Source organism: Ambystoma mexicanum, chromosome 2q (assembly GCF_040938575.1).
Source record: "Ambystoma mexicanum isolate Mex_15411 chromosome 2q, UKY_AmexF1_1, whole genome shotgun sequence".
Classification (NCBI taxonomy): Eukaryota; Metazoa; Chordata; class Amphibia; order Caudata; family Ambystomatidae; genus Ambystoma; species Ambystoma mexicanum.
This window is the reverse complement of record NC_090924.1, coordinates 459355657-459381102: the sequence shown is the minus strand read 5'-3', so window position 1 is coordinate 459381102 and position 25446 is coordinate 459355657. Positions and strand designations below refer to the sequence as shown.

Genomic DNA, 25446 nt, shown 5'->3' with positions numbered 1-25446 from the left:
TCCAGGTAAAAGGAATTTAAATTAAACAATATAGAAAGAGACTCTAAGAGCCGTTTAGGGGGGGGGTGATATCCTGTTGCAGAACTCGAGTGAGATCAGAAAGTAAAGAGAGGCACGCAAACTACGTGTGTACAATAAGGAGAATGAAACACTGGTGAAGACTGTGATAACTATAATGCTAAGCCACTTGCATTCAACATCTGCAGGACTACTGAATATAAATATATGCAAGCGAGGATCAGATGTGGTGGCGTACTTTAATATATATATAGTGTTCTTATTTTTCTTTTTTTATCCTGGATAAGGGGGTCAAAAGTATGTTTATGCTTATAAACGGATTTTCCAGAAGAACCACCTTTGGGAACTAAGCAGTTTAAGATTGTTATATATCTCTCCACCGATTCTGAACCATCTGTTGATGGATTTGTTATTCTATCTGCCAGATTATAATTTAATCTGTTTGTTAGGGTTTCGGTCCAAGAGATTCTATTTCTCGCTCCATTGATTTCAATTTTCGGATCGTAGATCCTATTCGGACTTTGAGTTGCAAAGAGGTTCAAAGATACTTGCAGCATATTATAAGCGCTAGCTTTGGTTGTCACTACTTTCAACCTCGATGCCTGGGCCAACACTGCATCCGTGAAAAACACAGTCCACAATCGATTGCTGATTCATCATTGAACATGTACGTTTCGGCGGCATGTCGCCCTCAATTGTCCCATTAAGCATATGCATCCCCCTTAATTCCATCAGGTCAGTCCATGGCATGCTCATCTTTCTCCTACTGTCCTGATTTAATTTTTGAGATGGGTATTGCATGTCTAATTGGTGACAATGTTGGTTCTAGGTTAAAGGTTGGAAAACAAAAGGCTTGAATGCCTTTTTTTCGAGACCAAAAGGACCGAAAAAAAAGGGGCAATTTCTTTTTTTTTATAATTTTTTTTTTACGGGGGTTCCATTTTATCGTTTAAAAAAACTTTTTTTCACATACCAAACAAATAAAATATAAATAAAAAAAAATCGACCCTTTTATTTTCGATCCTTTTGGTTTCGATCAAAAGGGCATTCGACCCTTTTGATTTCGAAACTTTGACGGACACCGACAATGTTCACATCACCACATCACCACAGATTATAATTGCTGTTCCGTAACGCCGCCCTGAAAGGCCTCGACAGTCAAACCAGCGGGGTTCCAGTAAAGATTTAATAGGGCAAAATGCCCCATATAGATCGCTGAGTTCCAAATTTGATTTTGGCTGCTTGTATAAATGTATTTGGGAACTTCCATTTTGATACAGAGATTTCACTACCGTTTTTCGAGGCTATCAAAAGTCTCCCCTATGTGCCTTTAATTGCTGGGATTAAAATAATGGAGTAACCATCTATAATAGGCCTCTTCAAAAGCCACGTCTCTTGTAGGACGACTAAATCGGTGTCCGGTCAAATGTTCGAAAAAAAAGGATCGAATAACCTTTTGATCGAAAACAAAAGGACCGAAAAAAAAGGATCGAATTTTATTTATTTATTTATATATTTTTTCCTTTTTTTTAGTTTAGCAAAAACTTTTTTATAAAAAGAAAACGGGGGGCTGGGGGTGGAACCCCCCATTTCAAAAAACCTTAACCTAGAACCGACTAAATCATAATCAAAAAGTTTATCCTTGCCTGCCCCCTTGTATTCCAGGAGTCCAGATGGATGACTGTCGACCCCTTCCTATTTACAAGTTACTTTCTACTGTCTTTTTTTGCCAACGCTCCAGTTGCCCAGAACCCATGTTGCTGTAGATCAACTAGAGGACAAATAGATGTTTGATCTTGCACCGTTCTTCCCCCAGCATTATTAAATGAGAACGTCATTCTCAAAGGGGGGAAAGAAGATGGTTTTGTTACACTAACCACCTCCCAGGGATCTTGCTTTAACGTTTTTATATAAAGAGCCTCATCAACTTCATAGAGTTCAAAACCCATTGGTTATAACAATTGGGAACTCCCCAGAATAATATATCTGATTAGAGTCGATGGAATATGCAAGAACATTTTCTCCAATATTTTATGATTACAGAATTCAACTTGAGTGATATCTCACGATGGAATTAGGCGTAGAGCTGCAATAGAATCGAATAGTTTCAAAACATTAGACCTGTTAAAGATCAAATCACTCTTAGATAGCAGTAAGCGTTCCAAAGTTTTTTTTTAAACACTCTTTATTGGCATTTTTAAACAACAGCTCCAGAAACGAACCCAAAACTCGGCCACCTCCCCCCCACCGATGCCCCCCCTCACACCTCTCCACCCTTCCCCGCTCCCCTCTCAACACTTTATTCCCAGCAACGACAACAATTTTCTACTCCCGGCCCCCCCATCTCCCTAACCTCCCCTGTCCAATGTTCAAAATCGCCTTCCCAGCTTCCATTCAGTCCGTTGGTCACAGCATACAGTCCTACTCCAACCATGATTCCTTTGTAGGTTAGACCGGCCTACCATCCATCCCCAAGTTCATATCTTCCCCATTCCTCCCGATCTTCCCGTCCCTTCTCCTCTGCCCACCCCCCTTCACGGTGGCCGTAGATCATTGTCCTTCGATAGATCATTTAACAATTGGGACCAGTGAATTGTCACATCCTCACTGTCCGTCTCAGGCTCCATGTTTTGCAGAACCGTTAATTCCGCCAACCCCCACCGCCGCACATCCTTCCGCCATAGATGAATTGCCGGACTTTGTGGGGCTTTCCATGCTACCACCATTCAGCGTTTAGCCAGTATAAGCAAGAACCAGCCCATCCTATTCCGTACTTTGTACCTGTTCCCCCCCTGGAAGCTTGCCCCACAAGCAGGTTTCCGGACGGCGTTGCAAATGAATCCCCAACAACTCATTAATTCCCTTGATAACCTCATTCTAGTACTCCACCATCACCCCACACTCCCATACCATATGCCAAAATCCTGCCTGTGCCGCGCCACATCTGGGACACTCATCCGATAGGTCCCTGTTCATTGGGACCTATCGGATGAGGGGTCACATATGACCTATGTAAAATATTAAATTGAAACAGTTGGAAACAGGCATTCCTTGATGTTTTCTGGACCAATTCCCAGACCTGCGCCCATTCTTCCCCCAGTATTTGGCACCCCATGTCCCTTTCCCATTTCTCCTTAACCTTCAACTCACCCCCTGAGTTTCCCACCCAAAGGGCCCTATAAATCCGTGAAATACGCGCTTTACCCCCTCCCGATCCAGCAATACTCGAAGCACTGGACACGAGTCCGGCTCCTCCGGAATTCCCGCCCATACTTCCGCTAACCTACGAACCACCGCCCCATATGCTAGGAAAAACCCCTGTGGTAGTGCAAATTTACAGCACCATTGCTTACAGGTAAGCAGCTTCCCATCTTCAAAAAGGTCCCCCACCTTCTCACATCCCTTTCCCCGAAGCCTCTGTATTCTAAACCTCTCAATGGCCTTGCAAAGCTTCTCATCCACACCCCATGGGAGCCCAGATTTGTAACGCCCTCCAATCCCCTTTCCACCCATATATTTCTTCCATGTCCCTCACCGCCTCAAACACTACTGTTCTATCCCTATCACCCAGTGGGTGCCAGAGCAATTCCACCGGTCTGCAGTGCAATGGCAGATCTCCTATCAATCCCCTGAGGGCCCCCCCCCCCGCTGGTCCCATGTCAGGACCGACTGCAATTGTGCCGCCATAAAGTATTTCTCATAGTCCGGGAGGCCCAGCCCACCTTCCTCTCTAGGTCTCCGCAATATATCTAGGGACATGCTCTGTCTCCCCGTATCCCAGAGTAGCTCCCTAATCTTGACGTCCAACATCTTAAAGAAAACTCTTTTGGCCACATACGGTATATTGACAAAAATATACAACAACAACCGTGGTAAAATCACCATTTTGCATAGTGCCACCCTACCCATCAAAGAGAGGGGAAGAACCTTCCAAAACTGAACAGAATCTTCTATCCTAGCCAGAGCCCTCCCAGTGTTATGTACAAACGTGTCCTCCATCTCATGGAATACCCGGATCCCTAGATAATGAAATGACTCAATATCCCATTGTATGCCCAGCCCCGGTAACTCCCCCAGCGGGCGGTCTCTTAATCCCCCTAGCAGAAATAGCACCGGCTTTTCCGAATTACTACGGAAACCCGACATAGATCGGAAGTTTTGCAATATCTCCAGAAACTCTGGGAGGTACACCTCGGGATCCACCATATATAACAAGTCATCCGCATAAAGGGACACTATGTGTTTCTGACCCCCCCACCTCCATACCAGCCTCTGACATTTCCTGCCTTAGGAACACCGCCAGGGGCTCTAGGGCCAGGGCGAATAATATCGGGGAAGCCGCACACCCTTGCCGCGTCCCCCTCCCCAACTCCCAATTTGCCGACACCCAGTCGTTCATCCTCACCATTGCCAACGGTTTCTTATAGAGGAGCGCCAACCACCTACATATGTTCTCCACAAACCCAAACTCCTGCAACACCCGGAACAGCCACCTCCACTCCAGGGAGTCGAAAGCCTTCATAGCGTCAAACGAGGCTATTGCCATGTCACGCTTCTGTGACTTCGCTAGGTCCATAATATGGTGTAGACAGGAAAGATTGCCTGATGTGTTCCTTCCCTCAACAAACCTGCACTGATTCGGATGGATCAAGCTAGGTGCCACCCCAGCCAGACTGGCCGCTAGGATCTTTCCCAAGATTTTCCCATCAACATTCAGCAGGGAAATGGGGTGGTACGCCGCGCACTCCCTCGGGTCCTTCCCCTCCTTCAGGATCACCGTAATGACTGCCTCCCTCATTGACTCCGGTAGACAGCCATTCTGAAATGCCTCCTCATATACCCTCTGGAGTTGCGGAACTCTACCGGAAGCCCGTCACTACCCGGTGCAGTGCCTCTCTTCATTGTACGGATCGCCCATCTAATATCCCCCTCCCCTATCAGAGCCTCCAATCCCTCCCTCATGTCCTCCCCCAGCTTCGGAAGCCTCAACGACTCCATGAGGTCCTCAACTTCAACCTCCACATGCCCTTCCTCGCTCGTATATAGCTCCCTGTGGAATGCCACAAAAGTGCCGTTAATCTCTTTCTGGGTCCCGACTACCTACCCCGCACTCGTCTTAAGCTGAGTTATAACCCGGTTTGGGTGTTCCCTACCAATCAACCAAGCCGACAGCTTACCCACCTTATCCCCTTCCCCATGCAATATAACATCCTGCCGACTATTATAAAAACTCGACAATTCTGGGGGGGCGCTGTTACGTGCGCTGCAAGATGGCCGCAGCCTGAGAGTCCTCCTGCACTGGCTCTTACATATGGCGGAAATCCTGAGGCTCTAGCGTTTGCTGGGCTGAAATAAGGACACTGCAGAGCGTAGGATCGCTTGCTGAGCGGGGATCTGTTGTCGCCAGCCATCGCGGACCTGTGGATGCTGTGCAGCGGTCGGTCGGCATCACTGACACCACGGTTGTCGGCTGGCTTCCCCTCCCCCACCGTGGGCTCCATGGTTCTTTGGCCCTTCTCCTAAAGCAACGGTTCGGCTCGCCTCCCGCTGCATCCCTGGATCCCGGGCGGACTCCTGTTGGTGGATCGGAGCTCGGGCTCCTCTAGTGGCGCTGGGGGCCGCGGGTCTCGGCCGGGCCTGGAGGAGCTGCCACCTGTTTGGCAGAGCGGCGCGGGCAGTCCCACCGCCACTGCACACCTTCAGTGTCCCTGGTGGAGCTGCGTCCGGTCTTGTCTCGCCCCCGGCTCGACGTGGCTGTAACCCTGTGTGGCTCCCCTTCCCCGCCCGACCCTGCTGGCCTGGCATTCTGAAGTGCGGTGAGTCGGGTGGCTGTCCGGGGCATTTCAGTTCTTGGGGCGGGGTGGGCGGCCCGGGATTGCGGCACCTGGGGGCTCCTGCTGCGGTATCTGTGGGTCTGTCCCCCTTCCTTCTTCTATGCTTGCCGCCTGGTGGAGAGGCATTGTGTATGGGGCTCCATACGCTACTGGCTTACAGACTTTAAGGTTTGGACCTGTGATTTGCAGATTTGAACGGCCTGCTTTCTGTTACCAATAGCCCCGCTCCTCCTCCTCGCACCTTTTTTTTGTTTTTCCTATCGACGATGGGTGGACTGTGTATTGGATCTCCGGACTGCAACGGGTGGGCCATAGTAATGCGTTTTTCCTAGTGGTCCAGCACCCCTCCAGTTTGGTCCTGGGGAGGTGATTGGCAGTTGTGAACGTTGAGTGAGGGTGGCTCACGTGCCTCCAATTAATCTTCATCAAGACGCTGCTGGTCCTGGTGCAGTCCCTTTGGTGCATACTAGTGGGATATTTGATCGGCGGCTGCCTACCCCTCTGCTCTCCCAGTCCAGCCTGGCGAGTGCCCTCTCAAGGGGTGTGTTAGATCGTCCGGCTTAGTTGCAAATTATTGCCCTTCTTCTGGACGCTGTGTGGGGCATTGTTTAATCTTGCGAGTCAGCCTGTGCACGGACCGGAAATACCCACGGTGCCCGGAATGGGCAACCAGAAGAAGAAGGCCAGGATAGACCAATATGCTAGGTCTGACTCCTCGCAGCAGGAGCCTGCTGCGGGCTCTTCTCAATTTGACCTTATGGCCCTTAATCAGACTTTGTTAGCACTTAAGGGCAGCACAGACAGCCTAGGTGCACAAATTGATGCGCTAACTTGCAAGGTGGACGTTTCCGCTGTACAGATTGAAAAGTTGTATGGTAGGATGTCCGAGGCGGAGAGCCGGATCGGTTAGGGGAGGATAGGGCCGCGGTGCTTCAATGGGAGGTGGCGTCTCTCAAGCAAACGGTGAAAAAAGTGGTGGCAAGAATGACGATTTGGAGGGCTGGTCCAGAAGGAACAATATTAGGATCACAGGGGTCACCGAATCCACCCCCATCGATAACATGGAGGAATTTGTGGAGAAACTGCTCTGTGAGGTCCTTGACAACCCCCCTGTTACAAGCATGTTCATGGTGGACCGAGCCCACCGTGCCTTGGCGGCAAGGCCTCCCCCCGGGGGCACCGGAGAGAGCCATCATAGCCCGTATATTCAACTACCGGGATCGGGATATCTTGCTTCGTGTTGCCAGGGAGAAAAAGTCCCTCCGGTGGGGGTCTGCTACGATTAGACTTTTTCCGGATTTCAGTCAACAAGTGCAGGATATGAGGAAGCCCTTCTTGGCAGTAAAAAATACTTTGTGCAAGAAGGATATCCGCTATTCTATGATGTATCCCGCAAAGCTAAGTGTCGTCTATCAGGGGAAGACATTATTCTTTACAACTTCGGAGTCGGCGGAGCGATTCGCCTCGGAACTCCCGGATGCGGGGTCCTCCCCTCGACAGTCATCCTGACCAGTTGCCTGCTGATGATGTCCTTTGTGGGCTTGCGCCCCGCTAGTGGGGCCCCTGGTGAACCTTGAGGCCTTTCTGTGCAATTCTTGGTCCCTGTTATGTATTGAGTTATTTCCGATGTGGTTGTTTAATATGGTAAAAGAGCCTTTGCTTCTAGGAGGTTCAGTGGCCGCCGGCGCACCCCATGCCCAGCGGCACCTACGTTTTGTGAGGTTGTATGTTACTTGGTAGAGTGTTCGGGGTTGGGGCTTGCTGGCCGGTAGGTTGGGGTTTCTGACATGGGTGGGGGGTGGAGTGGGTTTTGCTCAGGTTTTTCAATTGTTCGGGGGCTATGTTTGCTGGTTCCCAGGTTAAGGGGGACGGGGGGTGGGCTTTCCCTTCTGAGCCAGGTATGCCTTTGTTTGAGTCAAGTTTTTCAAAATGTCTGCAGTCTTTTACTGGGAGTTCCTCTTTTTGTCACGGACATGTCCAACTGTTTTTTGATTTGCATAAACGGTGACCACCTCACTGGGTACTCGCACGCTGGCCAATTCTGAGATAGTTCTACTTACATTTAATATTCGGGGTTTCTCCAATGCTAAAAAGACGCGCCTCATTTCTAACTTTGTCCGAAATCATCATGTTAATGTCCTTTGCATACAGGAGACTCATATAGGCAGGGATCACAATCCCCCGGCCTTGTCTGGGTGGGGCGTAAATAGATATTGCTCTTCCTACTCGTCCCATTCCCGGGGGGTGCCAATATACATTCACCGAACCTTGGAATTCAAACTGCACAAGCAGGTTTTGGACGACGAGGGTCGGTTTATTCTTGTAGCTGGAGAGATTGCGACCTGGCCTGTTATATTTGTAAGTATGTATGGCCCTAATTATGACCTCTACGAGTTTTTCCTGTCTTGCTCGGAACACCTCTGGACATTCCCGGGGTATGATGTGGTTTGGGTGGGAGATTTTAACCTAGCCCTTTCGGCCTCGCTAGACAGATCAACACCAGCTCCTAGACCACTTACCCGGGCTGCTCAAACATGGAATTCCATAGCCTCAGATTACTCTCTGGTCGATATCTGGCATTGGCATCATCCAAACGCCCGAGAATATACATTTTATTCGGGTGTACACAGGAATTCCTCTAGAATTTACTATATTTTTCTGTCCACTGAGCTTTCTCGGGTGGAGGAGGGTGCATGTGATTCTTCCTCGCACTAAGTCGACCACTCCCCGGTACTGGTGAGGCTTAGAGGTCCCCCTTCCTCCCCTAGACAAGTTCGTTGGAGGTTTAGAGCCCAGGCTCTGGAAGATGGGGCGTTTCGGGAGGACCTGCGCCGGTACATTGCAGATTTTTTTCAGTTAAATGAGGGCTCTGTCTCTAGCCCCGGTGTCCTGTGGGAGACTTTTAATGTCTACTTGCGGGGTTGGTGTATATCTCTGGAGGGAGGGGTCCTGAAAGACATTCGCCGGGCGATTGCCCGTGTGGAAAGGGAAATTAAAAATCTGGAGCTCCTTCTAGGGATGTCCAACTTTCCCACGTTTCATGCTGACCTTTCGGCAAAGAAACGAGAAATTCGTTCATTAATGGATAGCGAGGAGAGGTTCCTGGGAGACCCAGTGTTGGCGGCGAGATTTGTGGAGGGTGATCGCCCAAGTAGGACCCTTGCCTGGGCCTTAAGTCAGGAGAACCGTTTGGAACCTATACTGGAAGTGGAGTCCCCCACAGGGGAGCCATGTCAGAGACGTGGTGGGGATAAACGGTGTATTTAACCAGTTCTACGGGGAGATGTATTCCGCTCATGGGGGGGCTGATCACGATGTCATTGCGCAGTATCTTGATAGGGTGGCCCTGGGCTGGCTTGATTCGGAGGTCGGGGCGCTTCTTAATGTTCCCACTACTGTGGATGAACTTCGTGGAATAATTCGGTCGCTCCCGAATGGCAAGGCCCCCGGTACTGACGGGATTACGGCCGAGTTGTATAAAGCTTTCCCTGATTTACTCATTCCTCATTTATGTAACATGTTTGAGGAGGCTGCCTCTTCCGGGTTACTGCCGGAATCCACTAGGACGGCCTTGATCACGGTACTGCTTAAGCCCAACAAGGACCCTAGGAAGTGTTCATTTTATTGCCCCTTGTCTTTGATAAACACGGATAATAAAATCTTTGCAAAGCTACTTGCGGACCGGCTCCTTCCTCATATGCCCGCTCTGATTCTTCCGGACCAAGCGGGATTTATTCCTGGCCGGTCGACACAAAATAATTTGCGTAGGCTGTTTACATTAATTCATAACGTGAACCCGGACGTTCCTATCGCCACGGTGGCTTTGGACGCCGAGAAGGCGTTTGATTCGATGGAGTGGCCTTTTCTGTGCGAAGTCCTTCGGCGTTCGGGCATGGGTAACGCATTTCTTCACTGGACCAAGTTGCTGTATTCAGCCCCGCACGCTCTGGTATACACGAACGGAGTTCAGTCCTCTCCTATTTACCCTACCCGGGGGACTAGGCAGGGCTGTCCCTTCTCCCCTCTCTTGTTCGCTCTGGCTATTGAGCTGGTGGCCTGTGCCCTGAGGGAGTTCCACTCCCATCGTGCTGTGACTATCCCTTCTCATGTATCCATTGTCTCCCTCTATGTGGATGACATGCTGATATATGTAAAATATCCTCAGCTTAATTTACCACTGGTGATGGAGGAGATATCTGCTTTCGGGGCTATTTCTGGCCTACAAATAAACTGGTCTAAATCCGAAGTTCTTCCAATCACTCCTGGGGTCTCCGCACAGGATGTCGGTGTATCCTTTGTATGGTGTCCACTGGGAATTCGTTACTTAGGCATAAAAGTGTCCACCTCTCCTACTAGATTATTCGAGGAAAACTACATCACAACCCTACAACTTTTGGAGCACAAGGTAGATGTGTGGATAAGACTTCCCTTGTCTCAAGCGGCCCGCATCTCTCTGTCTAAAATGGTTATCTTGCCGAAATTATTATATGTTTTTGATAACGTCCCAATACGGCCCCCTACTTCCTTTTGGAAACGTATAAGCGCTCTTATGTCCAAACTGATATGGGCAGGGAAACATTCTTGTGTATCTTTATCTACGCTATGCTGCACATACGCCCAGGGGGGGCTCGAGGTCCCTAATCTCTTCCTTTATTATCTTATTGCTCAGATCCAATACTCAACTTGGTGGTGTTCTCCCTCGGATGGTTGTCCTCACTCCCACCTCGAGAGGGCCATCGCGCAGACCAACAACCTACGGGGCTTTCTTTGGGCTGTCCGGGAGCGTCATGTAAAGGCAGAGGTCCAACCCCTCGAGATTACTTTGAGGGCCTGGGATCAATTGGTGAAGTGGGCGGGTATGGGTCCGTGGTATTCCCCGCTGCTGATTATTTACAGGGTCCGTGGGATCCCCCTCACATTCAAACATATATTTATTCAGCATTTCCAGGCCTTGGGTATCTCCACGTTGGGGGATGTTGCACCGCATGGTATATTCATAACTTGGGAGGAACTTAAGTCCTGGGGCGACTGGTCTCCTCTCACTATGCTGTTGTACTTTCGTCTTCGCGAGGTGTTGAGGTCGAGATGGCCCGATTTCCCCTTGGCGCCAGTCGTCTCCCCAATTTTGGAGTATGTTACAAACTCAGCGTCCTCTAGAAGGGCGGTTTCATCTCTGTATGGTAGGGCTAGATTGTTAGTGTCCCCCTCATCATCCCAATATAGGACTAAATGGGAAGGCTGCTTAAGACGATCTCTAACAGAGACACAATGGGGTGCTGTTCTGGGTCAGTCCAAATTAATCTCCATTAATTGCAGATATCGCCTGATTCATTATAAGTTTCTACATCAGCTGTAACACTCTCCCTTGTCTTGCACAAAATATTCCCACTTAGGTCTTCGAACTGCAAGAGATGCCAGCAGTCTATGGCTGACTTCTTCCATGTGGCTTGGCTTTGTCCTCTTATTCAACCCTTGGAGGGCCGTTGCAGACGCTATGGGAAAGATGATTGAAGATCCAATTCCATTCACTCCTGAAACTTGGCTGCTGGCATTGGTGGATCTTCGATCTAACAGCGATAAATGATTGGTGAGCATGGCTTCTGTGGTCGCCAGGTCATTAGTGGCCCGTGCCTGGGGTGCCTGGGGAGCGGCTGTGGGTCCTACCCTACACCACTGGGTGAACTCTATGTAGTTATGTGAACGTAGAGAGTCGCAGTACAATCAGTCACTTCCGCCTGGTGGCAGACCCAGGGACTATTGGGGGGCCTTCAAGAGCTACCTAGCTGGTGGACAGTGCAGCGGGCGGGCTTCACCTTCCTAGGGTGCTCCGGAAACCAGTCTGACAATGCCTTGAAGGTGCCTGGCCATTGAATTGGCCACCCCCCTCGCTCTGGTGTGAACTGGCCGAGTAGCCACCACCTGTACTGTAACAATGAACTATTTGTTCCTTTTTGTATTTGTTGGAATTTTAGCTGTGACTTGGACATGCTGACGCACTATTTTGGTATTTATGTGGGGCTCGGATGGGGAAGATGGGTGGGTCGGGGGGGGGTGGGTTACGTCCTGGATACTGGGACGCTGTTGTGTTGTTTGGTATGTAACTTAAATTTAATAAAAACAGTTTTTTTTAAAAAACTCGACAATTCTACCAGGGTTCTCTGATAATGCTCCAGCTTCCGCGCCAGTACTTCCCCACCCATGCCCACCCACTGCTTCCCCCTCTAATCCCGCCACCTGGGCCTCTAAACGTTGTAGCGTATCTTGGAGGCGCTTACGCATCCCTACCATCATAGACAGGCACTTCCCTCTTATAGTGGCCTTAAAGGCTTCCCACAACACTCCCTTAGAATCCACCGAAACCTCATTCAAAAGCGTTCCAAAGTTAAACATTTACCTTGCGCATTATTATTTAAATGGAGACCCTCATTAATATGCTTATGTAGCATATCGTTTGCCTTATTTTAAAATTTAAAAAACGTCCAACGTTGTTCCAGTGTGTAGAACTGGGGGTGGGGGCTCTCCTTCTTGTACATTTGATGTTTGTTGATTTCTAGGCACCTTATTTAATCTTGATCGATTAGCCATCAGATCCTGCGCTGGTGGACTTAAAGTCCTAATAGATGACTGTACTGTTGCTTGAACAAGTTGTTGGTCCATCGATATATCATCAGAATATGTTGACAAAATCAGTAGTTCGGGATCATCTGTAGTTTCTCTCCCCAACACTTGAGGCTCTTCGTAGGACTGTTGCAAGGTCACATTGAATTGGCTTTTATGACATACCTGTTTTTGCCCTCGACCAGCTCTAAAAGGTTTCCCTTGTGGGGCGGACACAGACAGGGTTAAAGCGTGTAGGAACTTTCGGGACCCTTTATTACGTTTTTTGCTGGGGGCTTTTTCATTTTTTAACTTTTTGGGTGGACGGCCGGATTTTCTTTTTCCTCTGTCTAGATTTAACAATCTGTTGCCCTTGGAAAAGAGCATATACCTGTTGGTCATCGACTCTATCTTCTACATGACTAGAGGCAGCATTTGGTGGGGACGTTCAAGTTCTGCTGCGTGTCATCCTCACGAGATGATTTGCATGGCCCTGTTAGATTTACTATAGGGCCACCAGTAACCACCTCTTGCTCCTCTCCTCTCCCTGGATCACTAGTATCGAGCTACTTCCTTGGTGCAAGTGAGGCGTTAATTGCAAACGGTCTGCATCTGTTGTCACCTCATTGACAAAAGTGCACGCAGAAGTTAGAAGGTGTAGACGTAGAACATTGGAGGAATTCCGTAATACCCCTTTGTTCATTTGGTTCGAATATACATTTTGTTATTTTGCTCCAGTAATGTATCCCTAAATAAATGTAACCATAGCATTTAACGTAGCTAATAACTTGGTCAAACTATTGGTTTTGCCAATGCTTGTTTCCCCCGGATACAATTTATTTATTTATTTGTCAATTGTATAGCGCACATAGCCCGGAGGCATCTAGGCGCTTTTTGCTTAAGAGGGTCGATTACAGTGGTTGCTTGCAAAGGTAGTATGTTACAGACATTCCAGGATTACTTTGCTGGGGTAATAGGTTACAGAAGTTGCTTACATTGGTTACAGGCAAGTTTACATGAGTTTCAGACCTTAGTTACATAAGATACATCATACATTAGGTTGAGGTATATGTGAAAATACATTGGGTAGCCAATTTATGGTACCGGGTGTTAGGTTGTCTAGTGACAGGTATAGGAGCGGTAATGTGGGTGTAGGCGGTGCAGGTAGGGGATGTTAGAGGGAGGTAGAGGCTGGATGGTAGAGCAAAGGTGCTGGTTGGTATGTAGTCATAACGTTTGTAGGATTCTTGGGAGAAGAGACAGGTTTTGAGCGCAATACTACCTCGTTTTGAAGACCAACCGCTCTCTCTCTAGGCAGACTGTGGAGAAATATGCTTTGAGCCCCGTTAAGTACACCAAAACCGGCTAGCCATACAGAGGTAGAGAGGTTGGTTTCCACACAAGCTGATGCAACTGAAATGTCAGCAGGTCTTGGGTACGTAATCACATGTCAGGCTTGCCTTTATAGAGGGACGGGCATATGACTAACACTTCCCTAGCCTTATTTGGCATTTAAAGACATCGGCACACTGTCTGGGGGCACGAAAGTTGGATGGAGTACCAAAGCATTAGGTGGGGACAGTTTAATGTGAATTTAAAATTAGTGCTGGAATTGGGCCGGATTTCCTCAGATTCTGAATCCGGGGGGAAATTGTTCCTTCGGATTCCTCAACACAGACACACCAAAAGCCCATGGTCAAGCTGCTGTAACATTAACCATGAAAGACTTAACTTCTGAGTGCTGAAGAGCTCTGCTGAGATTTGTCGTTGTCTGTTTTTACATTTTTTGCACGATTAACGTTAGATTGATGCAGGCAAAGTAGTGTATGAGCAATGGGGATGGCTCTCGTCTAAGACATGACCCGTAAGGGGTACAAATGGTAGGTAACTCGAAAGGGGAGCTGGAGGGGAGCATACAGTTAAATGCTGTAAGGAACAAAGGCTACACGCAGTGATCATTCTTTAAACGTGTTTCTTTCAGTCTTTAATGTAAAGTTTTAAAACACATTCTTTTTTAGGCTTACATTAGTTGGTATGCTGGTAAATGTAATGTTCCATTTAGGAGTGGGAAAATAAAGCTACAATGATACTCTTATTAATTAACATGTGTTATTTTTGTCCTGCGTTTTCTTTTAACAAGTCAATCACTTGCCTGCTATGAATCCACGCCTAGCACCATCCCATCACTCTGCCAGCTCTCCCCTGCCCCCACCACTCCAGAATCGCCAGTCTTGTTCTCTATACCCAGCACCAGTGTTGCCAGGTCTACGTATTACAAGAGACTTTGAGCCTAAGAGTCACTTAGAATATTTGGAGGCCACTTGTTGCGGTTTTAGTCCATGTATTTTAACAAATATATGCTTATAATAGGCCATCTTCACTCTCCGGAAAAGCCCATTGTCTGTGCCAAGACCACACACGTCTGGGCATCCAGCAGCACCTTCACCACACACAGCGTCTGGGCATCCACCAGCACCTTCAAAGACCTGCAATTCCTTTTTTTCTTTTTCATCAACATGCCCTTTAAATGCATTCAGGCAGTGGGCACTGTAAAGGGGAATTTCCAACTGAAAGATCCAACACAGCTCCAGTTACCTAGTAAATCAGTGTTTGCTTCCAAGATAGTTAAAGTGAGTAACACAAAAAAACTCAATTTGAAAGGTTTGTTTATCTGCATGATGCCTAGAAGCTTGATATGCAAAAACGGGGTTGATTGTATGTGGATAGTCAATGTTCTTAACATCATGTTTGTTTGTTTAATTATTTATTATGGCGCACAAAACCCAGAGGTAACAGGGCGCAACAGAGAACAGGAAGGTAAGATTACATAAAAACTTGGTTACAGGATAAGGAATACATGAATAAGAGGCATAACATTACATTGTGTGGCCTGTACATATATACATATAGAAAATAAATTGCTTACATATTTACATATTTGATGCCGTGCATAGAGGCGGTCAGGTTTGATTAAGGGCATAGGCATGTGGGAGGGCTTAGTCATGGGGATCATTGGACCGTATCCAGGTGAGGGTGTTTCTCCTGAAGCAGTAGCAGGATTGGTCTGTCCTAATGTTGAGTGTGAGGGCATTCCAGTGTTGGGCTGCCAAGCCCGGGAAACTACTGCCACCGGTTTTCTTTTGTCTGAATTTGGTTACCTGCAGGCAGTGGGAGTTAATCGATCTGGTGGGGCGGGTGTAGGTTCTTTTTTAGCTATTCTGGCTGCGAGATAGGGTGGGGGCTGCATTGTTTAAACATTTGAAAGTGAGTGATGCTGTTTTGAGAGAGATGCGGTCGGAGATTTTGAGCCATTTGCTTTCTCCCCTTTTGTTGGAGATGTGTCCCTTGGATAGTAGGTTAAGGGCTGTTCTGAGTGCGTTGTTTTGTAGTGTCTGTAGTTTGTTAATTATGCATTTGTTGGCTCCTAGGTAAATGGCATTACAATAGTCGAGTCTGGATAGTATTAGGGCATTGGCGATGATGATGCAGCTAGCTTGGGTGAGGAAGGCTCTGCTTGCCCTGATTAGCTTGCATGTGTAGGCGGTAGAGGATGCTAGTGAGTTGACTTGTTTTTTTAGTGACATGGTTGTATCTAGGTGAAAGCCTAACGTTTTCACTGTTTTGGCCACTGTGATGGTGTTGCCATCAATGTTGAAGGCCTTATAGTTGGATCCGAGTTGGATTCGAGGAGCAGGATTTCGGTTTTCTCATCATTCAGGCATAGGCCGTGTGTGGCTATCCAAGCCTGAATGATGAGATATATTTTGTTTACCAGGGCCGTATCTGAGTCGAAGTTACCTGAAAGGGGTATGAGAATCTGGGTGTCATCTGCGTAATTTGTGTAAGAGACACCCAGTCTGTCCAACTTGTCAAATAGGGGCTTGGTAAAGATGTTGTAGAGGGTGGGGGAGACGCAGGAGCCCTGGGTTACCCCGCAGGTTATTTTGATGGGGTCTGCTGAGGCTAGAGTGAAGAAGACCCTCATAGTTCGATTGTCCAAAAATGATTGGATCCAGGCTATGGCCTCTTTCGAGAAGTGGGCAGCTGAGGCCAGGTGTTCGCACAGGACTGCGTGATCCACCAGGTCGAACGCTGCCGACAGGTCGAGGAGGAGTAACATGGCGGTGTTCCCTTTGTCGTTAATCTCGTTGATCTGGGTTTCAAGATTGATTAGGGCTGTCTCAGTACCGTGCTTTTGTCTGAAGCCCGATTGACGAGCGCCTACTAGTTTGTGAGTTTCAAGATATTGCAGAATTTGCAGGTATGCTACTCTGTCTATTATCTTCAACAAGAACGGCACCGTGGTGATGGGCCTGTAATTGGTAGGAATAGCAGGGTCTAGGGTTTGCTTCTTGAGGAGAGGCAGGACCCAAGATTCTTTGAGGTTACTTGGTATGTTGTTGGAGGAGAAGGATGCGTTGATCAGTTTGGTTATAAAAGGGACTAGGTCCCTGGCCGCATCCTTGATTATCTGGGGAGGGCAGTTGTCGCCTTTGCAGTTTGATGGTTTAAGTGAGGCTATAACTTTTTCTGTTTCTGGGATAGATATTTTGGTGAACTTGAAGGGATTCGGGCCTAGTGGGTTGGTTGCTTTAGCTTGGTTGCTGGGAGGTGCTTCGTTAGTGATGAGGGAGTCTTTTTTTTGTGCAATTTTGGTTTGGAGAGTTTTGATTTTATTAGTTAGGGTGTTTTGGACGCTGGTGCACCATACTTTGTCCTTGATTATGCTGTCTGGTGGGGGTATGGGGGATTCTAGTTCCCTTAGTATAACAAATAGTTCCCTGGTGTTGGAGCTAGATTTTTCGATTCTTTCATTGAAGGGATTCTTTTTAGTGAGTAGGATTTCTTTTTTGTATTTGGTCGCAAAGAGCTTAAGTAGTGATTTGTTCTCTTCTGTGGGGGAGTTGCGCCATTGCGTTTCTAGTTTCCTTTTGTGCAATCTAAGTTCTTTCAGATGGGGGGTGAGCCAGGCGTTCAGGTGGGCTTGCTGTTTGCTCTTTTGCAGTTTAAGAGGGGCAATGATGTTTAGTCCTTTCTTTATGGCATTGTTGTAGTTTTCTACTAGACATTCTGGATTTAGGTTGTCGGGAAGAGCATTGAGGGTAGGCAGTAGTAGTGGTAGGAGGTTGTCAGGGGTTATGTTTTTTTTGGATCTAGTGGGCAGTGGAGGTGCCATGATTTTTTCTTTGATGACTTCTTTGTTGAGTGATAGTGTGAAATCAATGAGGTGATGGTCTGTCCAGTGTTGGGGAGAGGTTTTGGTGATGAGGGTGTTGCAGTTCAGGGTGGCAATCCAGTCCAAGGTCCTACCTTTGTTGTGGGCATGGATTAGCACTCTTTGGATTAGGCCGTGTTCATCTAGCATATTGGCTTTAGCTTGTGCTGATTTGTTGTCGGGGTCATTTAACCCAAGGTTCAGGTCACCTAGCAATAATATTTGGGAGGTGTCTTTTGTGTTGTTGGCTAGGATGCTGGATAGGTCTGCTTCGAATGAGCCAGTGGGGCCAGGTGGCCTGTATATTAGATAAATGGTTAGGGTGCGGCATTTGGAGATGGGCAATTTGGCTGTAAGGAGCTTGCAGGATTTGAGAGGTGCTTGAGGCAGTAGTCTTAGCTCGAGGTTTGTTTTAGCTATGATGGCTAGGCCACCTCCTCTGTTGTTGGGCCTGTCCATTCTGATTATTTGGTAATTTTCCGGGATGGCTATTGAAAGTGCTGGGCCTGCTGCTTCGTGCAGCCATGATTCGGTGATTGCCAGGAGGTCGAGGTTGTTTGTGGATAAGGTGTCTGCTATTTCTGTGGCATGGGCCACTACCGATCTAGCGTTGATTAAGGCTCCGGATATAGTGGCAGTGTTGGGGGTGTTTTGGGTTGTTATAGGTATAAGTTTGGGTTGGGTGCTGTTATGGCAGGGTGGGGTTTGGTTGGGGTGTTGCGAGGTGGGTCTCTTGTTATGGTAGATGGGCTCGTAGAGGCAGGGTAGTCTGGCCCGTAGCCTGATGTTCCTTTCTGTGGTCGGACAAGGTGCCTTTTCAGTAGGGTACATAGTTATGACAGCAGTATAAATGGCAAGGTGTAATAAAGGTATGAGGAGGTACAGTGAGGTGGCTGTTTGGCTCTTGCCTAGGTACATTGTACGATTTTGATTAGGGATAATCAACGGTAGTGTGGTGCGACTATTATATGGCAGGGCTGTTCTGGCTACAGTGACAGTGGGAGGGTACAGCGACTAGCATCAGGTAGGGTCTGGCGGCTACTATGGCAGCAGAAATAGTAGTCTGGTGCCAGTTAGTATAGGGCAATATCAAGTCAGGCACAACAATTGGTAGTTGATGAGCTGGCAGAAACACTCTAAACATTGAGGAATACTAGCATGCTGAGTCTAAAATGTCATGGCAGCTAAATTCGATTTTGGTGCAAGTTTACAAAGACACTCTAGACATTGATGATACTAGCATGCTGAGCCTAAAATGTCAGGGCAGCTAAATTCGATATTGGTGCAAGTTGACAAAAACACTCTAGCTAGGTTGTACTCAATGCAGGCATCTGGTACAGCTGTCACATTAATTAAGGCAGAGGGAGGGCTAATAGAGCTCTGAGTAGGGTACTCTATGCTGGTGCAGGGTTATGGCCACAATTATACTCTGTCTATAGTTAGCTAGCAGATGGCTGCTATTCAATGCAGGAAGCAGGGTTGTTCAGTAGTGTAACAGGCAAGTAAGTAAACCATAAATCAAACTAGGTGTAGTTGTCCAAGCCAGGTTTAAGCAGGCAGTGGTATGTAGGTGTCCCAGTGTAATAACTTAGGCTAGCATGTGAGTGCAGTTGAATGACAACAGGATGCGGAGTACATGGTAGGTAATGTGGTACCGTCCAAACTATGCATGTAGGGGGGCTTAGTGGCGAGCAAGGTTAAAACAACATACATAATTATGCAATACCTTAGGGTGTGAGGTCACAGTGTTCATGTGGCCCCTTTTAAATGTACCTTGTGTGGGCAAATCAGCTGGCAGAGTAACCGGCCAACGGCCGGGAAGGCCTGGACAGGCTGGGACAGGTAGAAGGCCTTAATGCTGCAGGCCTTGTTGCTGGAGGCCGGCGACGCCTACCGGGTTGCCGATTGGCCCGTTAAGAGGGCAGGCGAACCAATGGGGCAGGTCAGCAGCCTGGAGAGGCTCATGCCGGGAGGCAGGCAAGCTGGGAGTTGCACAGCAGCAAGCTGGAAGATTGTGACAAACAATCTCTATACCCAAGGGACCGTATTACACAACTTATTTTAGTATGCGTGTCTTAAAGTGCTGAAAGTACGGTGGTGTAAACAAGCGATTTTCAGGCTTGCATTATTTTGCATTCTTAAATTTATAGTTTTCCATTCAGGATATCGAAAATAAAGCTACAACGATATTCTTTTTTGGCTACCCTTTTTCTATAAGGATTAACATTTTGTCAAAGTGCAATATGTGTATTTTGTAAGTGAACTCTATAAGACTTTATTATTGGCCTTAAAATTAAAAAAACGAACTATTTGTAATGTTTAAGTGCCTACATTGCAGAAGGGTTCAAATCCCAGCTTCACTCTTTAACCAAACTGTGGGTTCCTGGGCAAATCATATCATTTCACTTTCACTTAACTGCAACATGTGAGTCCTTAACACTAACAAATGTACACTATTTGAAAAAGGTTTCACTTGCAATGGGACTTATTAATCAATTTCAGGGACATAAACAGTGTCCCATTGTGCTCCTCTGTTAGTGGCCCATAAATGCCATCACATAGAATTGTGTTATATTATTGCACTGGCCCTCCCTCAGTCCCATATCACTTGATTGGACAGCAACTATGTAGTTTGACCATTCAGTCAGTGCCCAAGAGAGTTGAGTACAGAGGACTGACTGCGGCAGAGCCAACATTTATTTCCTCTACTTTTGCTGCCAGTCACAACAGCTGCTTGGACCGTCCAGATTACTGTGTGCCACAAGAGAATGAGCGACCGGTTATACTATGCTATGCAGTCTTGTATAGCACACCTGACATTTCCATGGTTTCTTGGAGCCTCACGTTCAGAAAGATGTAGGATGTGGGTTTGGGGATTAACATCGGGGCAGAGCAATGGTGCTTTGTTGCACTGTTGATGTGTGCAGATCTGAAAAGTGCCGCGGTTAATGTGCGCGCCACGTTATAATGTAAATTCTTTCTGTGGCGTCTACCAGGAGTGGTGTTGAAGGAGTGTGGAGATTTTTGTTGGTGTATCTTTGGCGGGTTAGTGTGGTATTTAGGGAAATTGAGTGTAGACAGGTATCTTTGGGTGGTGTGCGTTCCATTTTGAAACCTGCTTTTTTTTGGTGAGTGAATAGGATGTCAAGAGGTGCTGTCGTTAGAGTGGAGGTTCAATGAGTCTGAGATAGCTATTACTAGCATATTTTGCCCAACAGACGACCCAATAACAACTGGGGACAACCCTTTTCACTTTAGAAACATCATATTTGTTTGCATTTATTTGCGTACATATGTATGTAAAATATACTTTCTCCAATTTTTATGCCTTATTATTTTATAATATGTGATGTTAAACTAAGTGATGCTACATCAGGTAACACAAGACCATGGCACAAAGTAACAGCCCATAGTTGATTTGAGTTGCCTAGCAACTCCCTTCTGACTCCCTATTGACCCCTCAAAGAAACTAGTGCTACTCAGTTTTACATGGGATTATGGTACAATACAGCTGGAAATGCACCATGAGCTAGCAATTGACAAAGCCAACTGCACACCACATAACAATCACAGAAAGCCAAGGACCAGAGGGTTGATGGATCAGAATGGCGACAGACCAGAGGAGCAATTCACAAGGGAGCCAGGGATCAGCAGGGTGACAGACCAGATGAGCCAAGGACCAGAGGTGAGCAAATAACCAGGAAGGTAAGGATAAGAGGGCGAAAGACCAAAGGAGAGCAACTACCCTTGGAGCCAAAGAACAGAAGGGTGACGGGCCAGAGGAGAACAATGCTCCAAATAGTCAAGGACCATAGTGGTGACAGACCATAGCGGGGACATCCCACAACTGCGCCTCCCCAGATGCAGGCACCCTTACCACATTCATGCCCCATAACTCTGCCAAGACCTTCAGGAGGTTCCCTGAAATAAAGAGGCAAGAACAGTTTTCAAAGGTGGAAGTCACAAATGCTGCAGCAAACTGATACTGCATAAAACCAGGAGTTATCTTACAGGTGATCTGTTTCTCCACCACTATGCAGGATTATTCTATGCTGGGTGTGGCTTCTTAAACACCTGCCCCCTGCCGTAAGTGTCCTGGTCGGCGCGTTCGCCCGCCAGAGGCATTGCTGCTAAGTGGCCCCATGGCATGCACCCATGAGCCAGTCCAGGCATTTCGCTTTGCATGCAGGGACTTGTAGACCCAAACGTATAATAGGAAGAACACCATAACAAGACCCAGCACGTGCCTTGAAACACTTGTGTATAGGCGCGTTATAAATGCCATATCACATCATAGCATGCAACGGAAAAAAACTGCACAGGTTGACTGTGTCACCTCATGAAAAGGTGCAACTTCGCTGCTATGCAAGGGAGTGACTGGGTAGATGGGTGACAGACCAGAGGAGCTAAAGACCAAAGGAGAGTGACTCACCAGGGAGTGGAGGACCAGTAGGGAGACAGACCAGAGAAGAAAGGGACCATAACAGTCAAGGATGCGCTTATAAATCTGATACGAGACAGCTAGAAACTGCCAGAAATAAACGCAATTATAATGAAAACCTTTTTCTCCTAACAAGCAATGTATGCGCGCTCTCTATCTGTACGCTTTTGTGTTATGTTTCTTATTTTTGAGACCTGTCAGTGGTGTTTTAGGCTTGCCCTTGTTTTTTTCATCCTATTTGCATCTGCTTGTTTTTAAGGGGCAGTTCCGCAGTTGCCTTTTTTTCGACCTGGCAACACCTACCAACACTGCCAAAATGTATATATTGTATGGGATATCCCAGTGCTGTTTTCCATATTGGGTACCACCAATTGTTGCGCCCTCTGGCCGCCCATCGATTTCAGATGGAGGGAGGGATTCAAAATGGTGGCAACTCCTTTTCCCACGAAAGGACTATATCGACAGTGATGGACGCTGCTCGCATCTGACTCGTCTGTGTAAAGGATTTCACAACTTCTCATAATGCTACAGCAATTAAGCTAAAACGGCAACAGCGCGCGCAGTCAACCAGCTGCGAACAGACCATAATCCTGCCTGCTATCAACCTATAATCGGTCCTACGCAGGTTCCCAAACCGAGTTAAAGGCACATTCCTTTCACTGAGAGTTTAGGGGGCATGCAAGGTTACGTTTAATGGCTTGATAGAAACCGAGGCACCCCGAAACCGCATTCTGCCGCAGAGAATGACACCCCAGGAACAAGTGCGTACCTGGCAAAAGGAAGAGATGCACTGCGTATACCGCCGCACGCCGCCGTCAGTATGAAGTGCCTTTCAAGATGTGCATCACAGCTGGCACTGCAGCCTTTCGATTTTCCAGAATCTCTCTCGGCCCCTCCCTCTTCCTCCCATCTCTCTCCCTCGCTGTCTCCAATCCCCTGCCTGCGTGGTGTTGTTTTGCAGAGCTGCGCACGCTGCAGACTCGGCATTACGCTGGGAGGCACATCCCTTCGCTGCTGCTCAAGTGTTTATGATTTTAATCTGCACTAACGAGTGATGCACGAAGATTTTAACCTGCAGCAGGAGAGTGAATGACCGAAGAAAATAGATACAAATACCAAAAACGGGTAAATGTTCCAGAGGGCCGCAAACCGCTACAATAACGCCCTAACATAATATGATATGATAGTTTATTTATATAGCGCCTATACACAATGTGTTTCAAAGCGCTTCAAGGCAAGGGAGGGAACAAGGGAAAAAAAACAATGACATTCTTACAGGCCATGAACAGTAAGGATGTGAAATTAACTATCGTACTCGGCCTGACAACATTTCAGATAGTGCAAGAGCTAAGACATAGATAAGGAAGGGAGGGGGAGAGTGGGAAGGAAATGGACAGCTGTTTACTATTCGCACCCGACCCCATTGTCAGTAGCTGCTGATGGGCTGCAGGGAGTGCTGCTATGCTTTCTTTTTCCACCAGCCCAAGCTGGAAGCTGAAGACCACAGGGGGTGCCCCTCCTCTTTTTACCATGCCGCCCTCTGCCGTGCTAGGCTAACGGGGGCAGCTACTCTTGGTCCTCTTTACCCTCCACCAGGAGGTTAGTTTTGGCACTGCTCGATTGCCTGAGTTACCGCTCAACGGAAAAGGGGTTTTCACCCCTTACCACCCCCGCAAGTGCAAAAGCTGGCTTACTATTCACAGCCTCGCCCTCTTAGGGCATCCTCCAAGTTCACTAAAAAGAGGTACCAGCCCATCTCTGACAAGTTAACCCCCTTCCTTCTCGTAATACCATGGAACTCCTATGTTTATGAGCTCTGTCTGATTGTTGAGAAACCATCCAACCTGCAAAATGTTGCCATTGCCATGTTTAGCTTTTTTCTAGACTCCTCCACAGCTGAGTTTGACTTGGCCTCTCTTCAAGTGAACGCAGGAATCATTTATGACCATATCAACTTGCAAGCCCCCAGAGCCTTGCTCAGTGCCCACATTGTGGGGCACACTTCATGCAGAAGATGACCTCTGCCCAATTGGGTCAGGTCATTCCCTCCTAGGTGGATTAATACTACTTTAGTGGGGGGGGCTCCTCTTTGATCAATGCTGCCACTGTTTTCTCCAGTTCATCCCATCTCATTCCTTCCTTATCAAACCAAAGGATGTCAGTATTACTCAAGGCACTCTTTCTTCCACTCTTCCCGACGGTCGCCCATTCTGCTGCTCTCACTACGAACGACTGGGCAATCATCCATATTACCTTTCTGTTAGGCATGGCATCCTCTAGCATGGAGGGAGAAAAATATATGCAACTATCATTGGAGCGCTCTACATCTTGTTGGTCCTAATAATGTACTTTTTATTGGCCCCGATTTCCATTACCGATCTCCTTAATGCCCTGGACGGTTGCTCCTGCTCCTGCTGCCGTAGAGGCTGCTCCTATTCTAAACAAGTGAGTGCCGTACTGTTTCGGGTCCCTGCCCAATCTTCTCAACCCCATGCCCAATACTGCCCTGAACTCAACCACTGTTAGAGGCTGCCTATTTGTGTGGACCAACAGATTACTTGCGCCCCTCGGTGTCACGGCCAGGAAAATGCTTAGCAGACATATCGGGCACCAGCTACCTTCTCTTATGCATCGGAGCCGGACCCATTGCCCTTTTCCTGCCTGATCTGTCTTTGACCTCCTTTAGTAAAATGCCATCTCCTCCCCTGCAGCTGCATGTCAGCCATCACCTGCCTTGTTTGCCGCAGCCAGCTTGCTAACCCTAAAGGCCTCCAAAAAGGCTAAGCTGAAAGCCGCTCTGAAGAGTTTGGTCTCAAAACCCCCTTGGCATACGACTGTAGCCTCGCTCATTATACCTGCCAGATCCCGGAAGGTGATGGGGCGCCTGTGATCTGGCTCCCTGCCTTCCATTCTCCCACAGCCCTTCATGGCTGCCCTTATACACTGGCTTAACAGGGGCCCGCGCAGAACCCGGGGTGCGGGGGGCCCCGCGAACACATGGCATGGGAGGGGTCCCCACATGGAGTAAATAAAAGAAAATAGTTTTCAATTTTTATTCTTTTTAATGTTTCTCTTAGAATTCACTCTGCCTTCATAAAGAAATTATTTCTGTAACAGAAATAATTTATTTATGACGGCAGAGTGAATACAAAAAGAAACTTTATTTTTGAAGTCCAGGAGGCTGCTCCCACCCCATGACATGAAGACCCTAGGCTGGAAGCCTCCATGTGATGGGGTGGGGGAAGCTCTATGACTTTAAAAATAAATAGTTTATTTTTTAAGTCACTCTGCCTTCATAAAGAAATTATTTCTGTTATGGTTCAGTACTTAACAGAAATAAT

At 47.5% G+C, this 25446-nt stretch overlaps 1 protein-coding gene across 1 annotated transcript in view; it reads right to left on the bottom strand.

The window, feature by feature from the left end:
• LOC138569520 (tubulin alpha chain, testis-specific) overlaps positions 1-23034 on the bottom strand; it is a 204164-nt gene extending 181130 nt beyond the window's left edge. Inside the window, exon 1 of the mRNA XM_069647569.1 lies at positions 22875-23034. The gene's annotated coding sequence lies outside the window, so the exon portion shown is untranslated. The remainder of the gene's footprint in view (positions 1-22874) is intronic.
• Positions 23035-25446: the final 2412 nt, after the last annotated feature.